Here is a 14245-nt window from a genome sequence, read left to right on the forward strand (position 1 = left end):
GGCGCTCCCACAAGTCAAACATGCCAAGGTTGGCTGCTGGGGCCTTGGCTCGTGCTCAGAGGAGGCCATGCTCTGTCACAGCAGGGGTGTGGAATGAATGCACTGGTTGGTGGGTCTCCCCTTCGAATACTTGTTTCCACGGGGCTGGAAAAGACAATGGTCACTTCATTTTTATTTACTTATTTCTATTTTTTTAACTATCAGCTTTATTGATGTATAATTCACATACCATAAAATTCACCCTTTTAAAGTGTACCATTCAGTGGTTTTTAGGATAGTCACAGACTTGTGCATGCATCACCACTATCAAATTCCAGAACATTTTCATCATCCTGAAAAGAAACCCCATACCCATTAGCAGTCACTCCTCACACCCTCCTCCCTTTAGCCCCTGGTAACGACTGATGTACTTTCTGAATCCATACATTTGCCTATTCTGGACATTTCATATAAATGGGATCATACAATCCGTGGTCTTTTGTGAGGGGCTTCTTTCACTTACTATAATACCTTCATTATGCTATGTTGTAACATGTACTAGTTTTTTAAATTTATTTTTTAAATTTATATCCAAGTTAGTTAGCATATAGTGCAATAATGATTTCAGGAGCAGAAATCAGTGATTTATCCGCTATGTATAACACCCCATGCTCATCCAACAAGTGTCCTCCTTAATGTCCCTTGCCCATTTAGCCCATCCCCCTAGCCACAACCGCTCCAGCAACCCTCAGTTTGTTCTCTATATCTAAGAGTCTCTTTCTGTTTCATCCCCCTTCCTGTTTTTATATTATTTTTGCTTCCCTTACCTATGTTCATCTATTTTGCATCTTAAATTCCACATACGAGTGAAGTCATATGATATTTGTCTTTCTCTGACTAATTTCGCTTAGCATAACACACCCCAGTTCCATCCACGTTGTTGCAAAAGTCAGGATTTCATTCTTTTTGATTGCTGAGTAATACCCCATTGTATATATTTACCACATCTTTATCTATTCAACCATCGATGGACATTTGTGCTCTTTCCATACATTAGCTATTGTTGATAGCGCTGCTATAAACATTGGGGTGCGTGTGCTCCTTGAAAACAGCACAACAGGGACACCTGGGTGGCTCAGTTGATTAAGCTTCCACGTTTGGCTCAGGTCATGATCTCACGGTTCATGGGTTCAAGCCCCGCATCGGGCTCTGTGTTGACAGCTAGCTAAGAGCCTGGAGCCTGCTTCAGATTCTGTATCTCCTTCTCTCTGACCCTCCGCTGCTCACACTGTCTCTCTCTCTCTCTTTCAAAAATAAATAAAGCATTAAAAAAAATTTTAAAAAGAAAACAGCACACCTGTAACCCTTGGATAAATACATAGTAGTGTATTTACTGGGTTGTAGGGTAGTTCTATTTTTAACTTTTTGAAGAACCTCCACACTGTTTTCTAGAGCGGCTGCACCAGTTTGCCTTCCCACCAGCAGTGTACAAGCGTTCCTCTTTCTCCACGTCCCCACCAACATTTATCTTTGCCTGAGTTGTTAACGTTAGCCATTCTGATAGGTGTGAGGTGGTATCTCATTGTGGTTTTGATTTGTATTTCCCTGATGAGGAGTGATGTTGAGCATTTTTTCATGTGTTGATTGGCCATCTAGATGTCTTCTTTGGAAAAGTTCATGTCTTTCTCCCATTTCTTCATGGGATGTGTGTGTGTGTGTGTGTGTGTGTGTGTGTTATTGTTATTGAGTTTTATAAGTTCTTTCTAGATTTTGGATACTAACCCTTTATCCAATATGTGATTTGCAAATACCTTCTCTCATTCTGTCAGTTGCCTTTTAGTTTTCTTGATTGTTTCCATTGCTGCACAGAAGCTATTTATCTCAATGAAGTCCCAATAGTTCATTTTTGCTTTTGTTTCCCTTGCCTCAGGAAATATGTTGAGTAAGAAGTTGCTGCAGCCGAGGTCAAAGAGGTCTTTGCCTGCTTTCTCCTACAGGGTTTTGATGGCTTCCTGTCTTACATTTTGTCTTTCATCCATTTTGAGTTTATTTTTGTATATGGTGTAAGACAGTAGTCCAGGTTCATTGTTCTGCATGTCGCTGTCCAGTGTTCCCAGCACCACTTGCTGAAGAGACCATCTTTATTCCATTGGATATTCTTTCCTGCGCTGTCAAAGATTAGCTGGCCCTACGTTTGTGGGTCCATTCCTAGGTTCTCTAGTCTGTCCCATTGATGTAAGCGTCTGTTTTGTGCCATGACCATACTGTCTTGATAATGACAGCTTTGTAGCACAGCTTGAAATCTGGGATTGTCATGCCTCCTGCTTTGGTTTTCTTTTTCAGGATTGCTTTTGCTATTCAGAGTCTTTTCTGGTTCCACACAAATTTTAGGATTATTTGTTCTAGCTCTGTGAAGAGCTAGTGTTATTTTGAGTGTTATTTTGCATTGAATATGTAGATTGTTTTGGGTAGGATTGACAGTTTAACAATGTTTGTTCTTCCAATCCATGAGCATGGAATATTTTTCCATCTTTTTGTGTCTTCTTCAATTTCTTTCATAAGCTTTCTGTAGTTTTCAGTGTATAGATTTTTCACCTCTTGGGTTAGGTTTATTCCTAGGTATTTTATGGCTTTTGGTGCAATTGCAAATGGGATCAATTCCTTGATTTCTCTTTCTGCTGTTTCATTGTTGGTGTGTAGAGATGCAATCGATTTCTGTACATTGATTTTATATCCTGTGACTTTGCTGAATTCATGGATCAATTCTAGCAGTTTTTTGTGTGAGATCTTTTGGATTTTCCATGTAGAGTATCATGTCATCTGCAAAGAGTTGGTAACATGTACTATTGTCAAGTAATGTCCCATTGTATGGATGTGCCACACTTTGCTTATCCGTTCATCAGTTCATGGACGTTTGAGTTGTTTCCTTTGTCTGTGTGTGGCTGTTATGAATAACGCTGCTGTGGACATTCGGGTACATTCACATACAAGTGTTTGTGTGGGCACATGTTTTCATTTCTCCTAGCTAGGAACCTAGGAATGGAACTTCTAGATCAGATGGTAACTCTGTTACTAAACAGAGTTTGAGAAACTGCCACACTGTTTTGCAAAGTGGTTGCACCTTCTTACAATCCCACCAGCAATGTAGGAGGGTTCTGATTTCTTCACAACTTGAATGTATTCATTTACTTTTAAAGCTGCTCAGTGGAAACCGAGACTTCCGCCTAAGCAATGCCAAGTGGAATAGATAATCAGTGACGGTGGTATACTGATGCAAGCCTGCCCTTGGAAACAAGCAGGCCTGGCCTTGAGTGCTGGTTCTCCCACTGAGCTCTGTATTTTTGGTAGTCACTGAACCCCTGTGAGCTTGTTTCTCTCTTGAGACCTGAAGTATGAGCTTGTAATAGAGGTCACACAAGAGTAGAATTTGAGAAGCTTTGGGCAACCGGGTCCTCCTTTTAAAAATTTTTTAAATTTAATTTTATTATTTTTAAAAATCATCCACTCCTGAAGGTCTGATTCTAAATTCCCACTTGCCTTAGGAGGGGACCCACTGGCGGTAAAGAGTAACATACTGGGAGACAGTAGTTCTAGATTTAAATCCCAGGTCTGTCTCTTGCTATCTATGACCTTGGGCCAGTCAACTTTACCTTTTCTGTGAAAACGAGATTAGATAGCACATCAAAACGTTGCTTTGGATAAAACATCTTGTGGTAAGCATGCAATAGATCGTAGGCACTATTATTATTACTTTCTTCAGTAATTTCTACACCAAACATGGGGCTCAAACTCATAACCCTGAGATCAAGAGTCACATGCTCTACTGACTGAGCCAGCCCAGTGCCCCTTGTAGGACTACTCTTAACACATGGGAAGATCTATCCGTTCCACCAATTCTAGCTGAAGCATCAGTTTCTGTGATACAGAGATGATTAAGACCTTTTAGGCCTGGGGCTCACAGGTTTGGGGGAGCAGACATGAAACACATTGTGTCCCCGTGTGGTGAAGCGCCCTTAAGATTCTGCGGTTGGGGAGGGAGGGGCGTGGCAAGCAGAAGGAACTGGCCGCTGGAAGGTCTGGGCAACACCGGGGCAGGTGTGAGAGGCCCTTGTTACGCAGGGAGGACAGCGAGGTGGAGGACTCCTGGGGCACAGTCTCCTCTGGCTATGTCCTCACCACCCACACCCGGAACCTAGAAATGGCCTCTCTGCTCTGGGGCCGGAAAGAGCACAGAACTTTCTGGCTTATAAACCCAGGTGAGCTAAATGCTTAAAACCCTCCCTGGGCACACACCCAAACTTCAGGGTGTCCAGAGCCTTAGTGGCCCAGTGGGCCCCGTGGCCATAGGGCACTGTGGATGCCATGGTTTGTGAGGAGAAAAGAGACACGTGTTGGAAACTATATGGTGGAGGGAGACAGAACAGCGCAGAGAAAAAGGGCTTTGAGTCTTGATTGCCATTTGATGGCCTGTGGTCTCTGGCAAGTGACAACGGCTTACCATACCTCACTTTACTCATCTGCAAAATGGGGATAACACCACCCTTCTGAAATGGTAAATGTCAAGATGCAGGGAGATGGCAAGAAAATGTTGCTGCGGAAGCTAAATCTACCTACCTGCGTGACAATTGGTGACTGTCCTCTGACGAATGGAGAAACAAAGTGTGGTGTGTCTCTCACCAATAGGAAGGAATGGGGGGGGACTGACTCATCCTGAAGCATGCATGACCCTTGAAAACTCATGCTAAGTGGAAGAGGCCAGACACACAGAAAACCACATAAGTATGATTCCATTTATATGAAATGTGCAGAACAGGCAAAGATATAAAGAGGGAGGGTGTGTGGTTGTGTAGGGCTGGGGGAGAAGGTAGGGGGTAGACGGGGACTGACCTCGGTGGATATAGGGTTCCTTTGCAGTGAGGAAAATGTTCTGGAATGAAGTAGTGGTGATGGTTACACAACTTTGGGAATATACTAAAAACCACTGAACGAACGGTATCCTTTAAATGAGTGAAATGTATGGTATGTGAATTACATCTCGGGCAAGCTGTCGGAAAAAACCAGAAGTGTGGTTATTTATTCTCCAGCACCCATCTGTGCTAAGATGCCATTGGGCGCGCGCGCATGTGCATGTGTACACACACACACACACACACACACACACACACGCAACACACACAGGAAATAATTGCATTTCTTAGCTTTGGTGTACTGCTTTCACACATCCCCTTATTTTAATTGTATTAGTTTGCCTGTGTGTTCATTCAGTCTATGACGATTAGTCACGCCAGGTCCTGGGGAAGTAAGCACAAACAAAGCCCTGATCTGTCCTTTGGAAGCTCCTAGCCTCCTTGTCTGGAGGCCAGAAAGCTTCATGGCGTGAAGTGACCATGACCGAGGGAAGTCCAGGGTGCGGTGGGAGCACTGGGGATCCCAGCTTCACCAAGCGGTCTGGGAGGCCTCCTGAAGGACTCACCACGCTCAAAGACTCAAGGGAAAGGGGGCAGTGGGAATGTTTGAGAGGTGGCCTTGAGACCTAGTGGACCCGAGATTGAAGGTGTAAATTGGGCATGGGTGACATTGCACTAGATTCACGGAATAATGCTCACTGGGCACATATTAGAGCAAGCGCCCTGAGTGCCATTCTGGGGAAGGAGAAGGCATGGTCCTAGTCATAGAGTACACATGGTTGGCACTCGGTAAGCGTTTGCTGAATGAATAACGAATTTATAAAATAGAGGTGCTCAAGATGCTTCTCCTGAGATACTGATTTAGTTAAAATCTCACCAGGGATTCTAATGCCTGATGTAGTGGAAACCCCACAGGAGGACCACCGGATGCCTCCTGCTTGAGACTAGTGTTTGTCACACTTCATTTTATTTTTCTTACTGTTTACTTATTTATTTTGAGAGAGAAAGAGAGCGTGTGTGTGCATGGAAGGAGGGGCAGGAAGAGAGAGAATCCCAAGCAGATTCCGCACTGACAGTGCAGAGCCTGATGGGAGGCTCGAACTCATGAACCATGAGATCATGACCTGAGCTGAGATCAAGAGTCAGTCACTTAACCGACTGAGCCAGCCAGGTGTCCCCTGTCGCCTTTTAAGATGATGTGAAAAACCGGGGAAGCTTGTTAACATGCTGATTTGGTTTCGGTGGGTCTGGGCTGGGTACTGAGACCCTGCATTTAACAGGCTTCCGGGGGTGCCTGGGTGGCTCTGTTGATTCAGCATCAGACTTAGACTCAGGTCATGATCTCATGGCTCATGAATTCAAGCCCCATGTTGGGATCTGTGCTGACAGCTCAGAGCCAGGAGTCTGCTTTGGATTCTGTCTCCCTTTCTCTCTGCCCCTCCTCTACTCACACTCTGTCTCTCTCTCTCTCTCTCTCTCTCTCTCTCTCTCTCTCTCAAATATAATAAGCATTAAAAAAAGTTTTAGGGGTGCTTAGGGGGCTCAGTCAGTTAAGCGTCCAACTTCGGCCCAGGTCATGATCTCATGGTTTTTGAGTTCGAGCCCTGTGTCTGGCTCTGTGCTGACAGCTCAGAGTCTGGAGCCTGCTTCGGATTCTGTGTCTCCCTCTCTCTCTGCCCCTTCCCCTACTCACATTCCATTTCTCTCTCTCTCTCAAAAATAATAAACATTAAAACATTTTAAAAAATGAGTTGGTATTATTTTAGATGTGTATTTTCATTTGTAGCATATGTTTTCATATTTAAATTTGATGTATAAATAGATCATACATGCAGACAAGTCGAAATGTGAGAGATATGAAAGGGCTTCTCAGTGAAAATTCTCCCACCCCGATTTCCCAGTCATCCACTTCTGAGAACAACCCATGTCACTCACTTCTTGTATATCTTCCCAAGATATTCTGTTTAGTCTAAGATACATTCTGTTAGCACAAAAAAATAGCATTGAGGGGTGCCTGGGTGGCTCAGTGGTTGAACGTCCAATTTGATTTCAGCTGGGGTTATGATCTCATGGCCTGTGTCGGGGTCTGAGCTGAGCACGGAGGCTACTTGGGATTCTCTCTCTCTCCCTCTCCCTCTCCCTCTGCCCCTCCCCTGCTCGTGCTCTCTCTCTTCCTCTCTCAAAATAAGTAAATAAACTTAAAAAATAATATTGATTGGGGTGCCTAGGTGACAGAGTCAGTAGAACATGTTCAATGTCCAATGATGAACTCCCACCGGAGTGTAGCCAAAATATCTGGGTTCAAATCCCAGCCCTCCCACCTATGTGCCCAAGGGCTTTGATGGAGAAACACTGCCTTTAATAAACAGATGCAGCCCAGACCTGTGCATTCCAGCTGAGGGTTGTGATCATGGAAGGGAGAACCAAGAAGGTGACTGGTCCCTCTGGGAAGTTTCTAGAAAGTCTGTATTGGTGGGAGGGGATGTTGATGAGTTTCAAATGCTGTCTAGGCAGGTAAGACCTGGGTAGGGGCACTCCGCTTGCTGACATCTGAAGAGCCGTGATGAGAGGGTAGGGGCTCACAGTGAACGAGCAAGGTGAGGGTCTGAGGGGCTGATGTAGACCCCTCATTCTCTGGAGAAATCTGCAGTGACAGGGAGGGAAGACTGCGGAATGTCTTCACCATTGGAGCACCAGAGTATTTGCACTTCCCTACAGATCGATCCCCTGGGGTGGCTGTTCATCCCCCTCCCCTCCCCCACCACTGGCAACCACTGATATATTTATTATCTTCCCAGTTTTGTCTTTTCCAGAATGTCCTATAGTTGGAATCCTACAGTATGAAGCCTTTTCAGACCGGCTTCGTTTAATTAGTGACATGCATGGCAACTTCCTCCATGTCTTTTCACGGCTTGCTAGCTCACTGCATTTAGAGACGAATCATATTCCGTTGTCTGGTTGGACCATCTGGATGTCTGGATGCACCTATATATTGATTATTTTCAGGTTTTGGCGATAATGACTAAGACTGCTGTAAACATCTGTGTGCAAGATTTTGTGTGGATGTGAGTTTTCAAGGCCTTTGGGTAAATACCAAGGAACGCAGTTGCGGGACTGCATGATGACAGTGTTTAGTTTTGTAACAAACTGCCACATGGTCTTCCAGGGCCGTTTTGCATTCCCCCCAGCAATCAGTGAGCATTCCCGGTGCACCACATGCTTGCCAGCATTGGGTGTTGTGAGTGCTCTGGATTTTGACCATTCTAAAAAATAATTTTTTTTAATGTTTATTTACTTTTGAGAGACAGAAAGAGAGAATGAGAATGCACAAGCAAGCGGGGGAGGGGCAGAGAGAGACATTTTAAAAAAGGTTTATTTATTTTTGAGACAGAGAGAGACAGAGTGCGAACAAGGAGGGGGCAGAGAGAGAGAGAGGGAGACACAGAATCTGAAATAGGTCCAAGCTCTGAGCTGTCAGCACAGAACCCGATCCAGGGCTCGAACCCACAACCGTGAGATCATGACCTGAGCTGAAGTCGGACGCTTAACCGACTGAGCCACCCAGGCGCCCCTAAAAATAAATTTTAAAAAGTGGACTTGCTGGACCATATAGGGTATACATGTATATTTAACTTTAGTAGATACTGCCAAACATTTTCCCAAAGTGGTTGTAGAAACTTGCACTCACTCCCACAAGTAATTCATGAGAGTTCCAGCAGCTTCCATTCTTGCCAACATTTCATAACTTCATTTTCGTCAATGCAGGTTGGGGTTAGTGCTCGCTCATTGTAGTTTTAATTTGCATTCTGTTATAACTCATGATGTGTAGCACCTTTTTGTTTGTTTCTTGGATAATTAGATATCCTCTTTTGTATAGTGGCCATTCATATCTTTGCCCACTTAGGAAAAAGTTGGGTTGTCTGTTTTTTCTTTCTTATTTTTACATGAGCTCTACCCACAACGTGGGGGCTTGAACTCATAACCCCAAGATCAAGAGTTACATGCTCTACCTGCCAGGTGCCTTGTCTGTTGTTTTCTTAACATAGATTTTTTTTTTTTTTTTTGAGAGAGAGAGAGAGAGAGAGATGCCTGCACAGGGGAGAGACAGAGGGAGAGGGAGGGAGAATCTTAAGCAAACTTCACTCCACGCCCAAGGCAGAGCTCGATCTCATGACCTTGAGATCATGACCTGAGCTGAAATCAAGAGTTGGAAGCTTAACCAACTGAGCCACCCAGGTGCCCCTAGAAGTTCTTGATAGATTTGGAATACAGCTCCTTTGACATATAGGTATGGTAATTATTTTCTCCCAGTCTGTGATTTGAATTTTTACTTTTTAAAAATTTTCTTTCTTTACTCTCTTTTAATGTGTCTTTTGGTGAACAGAAGTTCTTAGTTTTAATTAAGTCCAATTTAACAATCTTTTCTTATGGTTTGTCTTAGAAAATTTTTGTCAGGGCGCCTGGGTGGCTCAGGCGGTTGGGCATCTGACTCTGGTTCAGGTCATGATCTCGAAGTTCAGGTGTTTGAACCCCGCTTCGAGTTCTGTGGTGACAGCTCAGAGCCCAGAGCCTGCTTTGGATTCTGTGTCTCCCTCTCTCTCTGCCCCTCCCCAGCTCTTACTCTCTCAAAAAATAAAGTTTTTTTTTTTATTAAAATTTTTTTGACTATTTCAAAGTCATAGAGGTATTTTCCTTGCTTTCTTCTAGAAGTTGTATTGTGTCCTTTTCATATTTAGGCGTCTGAGTCCTCTTGAACTATCTCCCTAAATGGTAGGAGGGTGGGGATCAAGATTCACAATTCCACATGAGGATATGCAATTGACCTGGCACCATTTATTTATTTTAATTTTTTAATGTTTTTATTTTATTTTTGAGTGAGGGAGACACAGAATCTGAAGCAGGCTCTAGGCTCTGAGCTGTTGGCACAGAGCCCGATGCGGGGCTCGAACTCATGGACTGTGAGATCATGGCTTGAGTTGAAGTCAGACACCTAACTGACTGAGCCACCCAGGCACCCATACCTAGCACCACTTATTAAAAAGACCATATTTTCTTCAATTAATTGCAGTGGCAACTTCGTAATATCTCAGATAAACATGTACATATGTGGCCCTCTCCATTTTATTCAAATATGCATGTGTGTGTCTAAAGATTTGAGGAACACAAGGATCATTAATGGTTGCTATATTGTGGTGGTAAGTTTATGGGTGATTTTAATTTTCTTGCTCTTTAGTATTTTTTATGCCAACCATAATACTATTTTAATTCTCAGACAATATAGATGAAATATTTTCCTAAAAAGTTTTCAAGGGTAGACTCTATCAAGGGTGCAGTGTCTTGGGAGAAAGAGGGGGGGTTAGGCTGGATAGCAGGTGGGAGGGCTTCTTTCTTTTTTAGTTTTTAATATTTATTACTTATTTTTGAGAGAGAGAGAGCACATGCATGCAAGCGAGCAGGGGGGGAAGAGAATGAAGGAGACACAGAATCTGAAGCAGACTTCAGGCTCTGAGCGGTCAGCACAGAGCCTAATGCAGGGCTCGAACCCACAAACTGTGAGATCATGATAGGAGCCAAGTCTGACACTGAACAGACAGAGCCATTAAAGTGCCCCTGGGAGGGCTTCATTAGTTAGGAAAGCATCCAGGCTAGTGGATGGGGATGAGAGAAATCAGGGCCTGGCCAACAGTCCCTTCCATTTTATCGACCTCAGTTCCCTGGAGAGGGTGGGGCCAGCAGGCTGGGGCTACGAGGAAAATGGAAACAAACACTATCATTAATGCTCTATTGTAAGTGAATACTACTTAGCAGTTTATAAAAAAATTTTTTTAATGTTTATTTATTTTTGAGAGACAGAGAGACAGAAGGTGAGCAGGGGAAGGGCACAGAGAGAAGGAGACACAGACTCCGAAGCAGGCTCCAGGCTCTGACCTGTCAGCACAGAGCCCGATGCGGGGCTCGAACTCATGAACCGCGAGATCATGATCTGAGCCAAAGTCAGACGCTCAACTGACTGAGCCACCCAGGTGCCCTGAATCAGTCAATCTCTTATATTATACGTTTATTTTTAATATTTAGGAACTATAAACAATGTTGAAATGAATACCTTTATTTATTTATTGAAAAGAATATTTTTAAACCACTCTCTGCATTTTTCTTTCTTTTTAAAAAAGTTTTTAAAATGTTTATTTAGAGGTGCCTGGGTGGCTCAGTTGGTTGACCTTCTGGCTTCAGCTCAGGTCATGATCTCGTGGTTTGTGGGTTCGAGCCCCGCATCAGGCTCTGTGCTGACAGACAGCTCAGAACCTGGAGCCTGTCTTCAGATTCTCCCCCTATCTCTGACCCTCCCCTTCTCACGCTGCCTCTCTCTCTCAAAAATAAATAAAACATTAAAAAATTAAAAAAATATTTATTTATTTTTGGGAGAAAAACACACACACACACACACACACACACACACACACACACACACACACACAGTGTGAGCGGGGGAGGGGCAGAGAGAAAGAGAGACACAGAATCTGAAGCAGACTCCAGGCTCTGAGCTGTCAAGCCCAGAGCTCGACATGGAGCTTGAACTTGGGAACAGTGAGATCATGACCTGAGCTGAAGTTGGTTGCTTAAGCTGACTGAGCCACCCAGGAGTCCCTCTTTCTTTGTTAAAAAAAAGGTTATTTATTTATTTAGTTAGTTAGAGCCCCCACTTGCAGGTGTCCAAGCAGGGAGGGACAGACAGAGAGGGAGAGTGACAATCCCAAGCCAGCTCCATGCTGTCAGCGTAGAGCCTGACTGGGGTGACCTCACCAACCGTGAGATTACGAGCTGAGCCAAATCCAGAGATGGACACTTAACCCACTGAGCCACCCACGCACCCAAACCCCGGGGTTTTTTAAGATTTTATTTTTTAAATTTATTTATTTATTTATTTTTTTAAGATTTTATTTTTAAGTAATCTCTACACCTAGCATGGGGCTTGAATTTATAACCTCAAGATCAAGAGTCTCATGCTCTACTGACTGAGCCAGCCAGAGGCCCCTGTGCACTTTTCCCATTATTTTTTTTATGGTGAGTTTTCAGAGAGAACTGATCAGTTTACTCTCTTGTCTATATCTCTAATCCTGGCTAAGAGCGGGCGTTTTTATTTATTATTATTATTTTTTAAATTTGTTAGGTGAAAAATGCATCTCATGTTGTTCTGTTTGCACTTCTAATGACTCTTTTTTTTTTCATAATTATTGGTCATTTATGTTTCTTCTTTCTTTTTTTTTTAATTTTTTAATGTTTTATTTATTTTTGATACAGAGAGAGACAGAGCATGAGAGGGGGAGGGGCAGAGAGAGAGAAGGAGACACAGAACCAGAAGCAGGCTCCAGGCAATGAGCTAGCTGTCAGCACAGAGCCTGATGTGGGGCTCGAACCCATGAATGTGAGATCTGACCTGAGCCGAAGTCAGAGGCTTAACCGACTGAGCCACCCAGGCGCCCCTTTAATGTTTATTTTTGAGAGAGAGAAAGAGAGACAGACAGACAGATGTGGGCAGGGGAAGGGCATAGAGTGAGGGAGACATAGAATCTGAAGCAGGCTCCAGGCTCTGAGCTGTCAGCACAGAGCCCGACTGGGGACTTGAACTCACTGAGTGTGAAATCATGCCCTGAGCTAAAGTCAGATGCTGGACTGACCCAGCCACCCAGAGTACCTGGGGGTTTTTCTTAATGACTGATAAGAGCTCTTTGCATGTTGTTGGTAGTAATTCTTAGGGTGGCATCATTTTTTCCCCCAGTGTTCTTTTGCTTTTACACGATAATTTTTTTCTTAAGTTATAATTTAGTCATGATAGTATGAACATTCCAAAAGGAAAGAGTAATCAGAAATTTGCCCTCTTTGATATAAAATATATTATAAAGCTCCCATCATTAAAGGATTTTGGATCTGGCACAGAAAGGTCATTGGATACAACTCAGAAACAGATCAGAGCATATACGTTAGAAAGGTGATGAATGCGTACCTGAAATCAGTGGAGAAAATGGTGTATGGACAACTGGGCTATTACGACAATTGTTTTAGTTTTTCCCCTCATTCCACAACCAACCTAAATTCCCAATTAATTAAAAGATAAGTACAAACATTTTTTTAACTTCAAAATTGTTTTAGTGCGCTCTAAATCCAACGTGGGGCATAGAGTTCTGTCCAACTCAGAACCCCTAGATAAGTTGTATGCTCCATGCTCTACCCACTGAGCCAGCCAGGCGCCTCGAAAACATTTTTCTGTAATAAAAAAAGTTTTTATCCTCCTGTAGCGGGCAGTGACCAAAAAGAGTGGCGCTTTGCCTACCTGAGAGAAAGCACACACACGAAAAACATTCGAAACAAAAATCTGAAAGGGAATGGGCCAATTAATGGCGTGAAGGTAAAGTGGCCTGGAAGTGGACCCTAAGAACCCGTCTGAACGAAGATCTGGAGGCCAGAAGACACTAAAGACAGGGTCAGGAATCGAACTGAGAGCCCGCGCCGAATCCCGAGCTGAGTCTACGCCCGCCCCCACAGGCCATCATAATTATGTAAAATAGCACTTTTCCCATATATGGTACTTAATATCTGTTCTTTGGGTAGGAGGGCATGGGACCGGGAAAACAGCTCGAGGGGCGGGGTGTCAGAGTCCGGGACCTCCCCAGCCGGCTCCCGCCCTGCCTCGCCCGGCCGCGGCAATGCCCCAAAATCCTTGCCGAGCCATCTGCGAGCCTCCTGCTCCTGATTGGACTCTCTCCGTGTCCATCCTCCCTCTGGAACCTGGCTGTTCGTCGGGCCCGCAGTAGGGGGCGGGGCTCCCGCCTAGGAAGCGGGGAGGAAGGTGGAGCGGGTGGAGGTGGGGGCGGATGAGGAGGATGAATACCCACCCCTTTGGTCCCAGAGGCTCCTCCCACCCTCTTCCCACGGGTCAAGGTGTCTGTCCATCATAAGCGAGACCGAACTTGAGTGGGCGAGCCAGCTCGGGGGGCGGAGTCTGTCCCCAGGCTCCGCCCGAAGCCGGCGCCGGATTGGAATAGGCGGCAGCTGCTAGGGCGGGGCGGGAAGGCGGCGAGGAGCCGAGCTGGGTGCGGTGAGGCGCGCAGATCACCGCGGTTCCCGGGTAGGGTACGGAAGGCTGAGTGAGACTGACCTGCTGCATCTCCCGCCTCGCGCGCTCGCCCCCACGCCGCCGTCGCCCGAGTGCTGGAGAAAGCCCTTTGGGGAGAAGCAGCGCCCGTTCCCCGGCGCAGATCCAGGTTCAGGTGAGCGAGCCCCACCGGCCGGTCCCGCCCCGGGCGGAGGCGGTGGCGACGGGACGCGCGGCGACTGGGGCCAGCGGGCGGACGTGTGGCTCT

General features: G+C 45.0%; 1 protein-coding gene across 1 annotated transcript in view; it reads left to right on the forward strand.

The window, feature by feature from the left end:
* The first annotated feature begins 13935 nt into the window (after positions 1–13935).
* The window catches only part of MYH9 (myosin heavy chain 9), an 89325-nt gene continuing 89015 nt past the window's right edge, over positions 13936–14245 (forward strand). Inside the window, exon 1 of the mRNA XM_029954244.1 lies at positions 13936–14152. The gene's annotated coding sequence lies outside the window, so the exon portion shown is untranslated. The remainder of the gene's footprint in view (positions 14153–14245) is intronic.

The sequence above is a fragment of the Suricata suricatta genome, chromosome 10, assembly GCF_006229205.1.
Source record: "Suricata suricatta isolate VVHF042 chromosome 10, meerkat_22Aug2017_6uvM2_HiC, whole genome shotgun sequence".
In the NCBI taxonomy this organism is placed as follows: Eukaryota; Metazoa; Chordata; class Mammalia; order Carnivora; family Herpestidae; genus Suricata; species Suricata suricatta.